The sequence below is a fragment of the Penaeus monodon genome, chromosome 29 (assembly GCF_015228065.2).
Source record: "Penaeus monodon isolate SGIC_2016 chromosome 29, NSTDA_Pmon_1, whole genome shotgun sequence".
NCBI classification, from domain to species: Eukaryota; Metazoa; Arthropoda; class Malacostraca; order Decapoda; family Penaeidae; genus Penaeus; species Penaeus monodon.
Genome location: NC_051414.1, coordinates 20,878,982 through 20,879,263, shown reverse-complemented (window position 1 = coordinate 20,879,263; position 282 = coordinate 20,878,982).

The window sequence follows — 282 nt, the reverse complement described above, 5'->3', positions numbered from 1 at the left end:
CGGTAGGATAAATACAATAAATAACACATTTCTATGTAAAATTCAATCGTAAAAAACGAAGATATTCTCCAGTTTATTGGGAGACTGAAGGAAAAGTAAACTTACCAGAATAAACCATATAATCTGGCCCTTTTCTACACTACTGAATAGAAGGATCTTTTTTTTTTTAATTCATGAAAATGGGATATATACCTATAGCGCAAAAACGTGATGTGATAGAAAAAATATAAGATCAGATTTGAATTCAGCTGCCTCAAATTAGTCTAAAACTGTTCTTATATT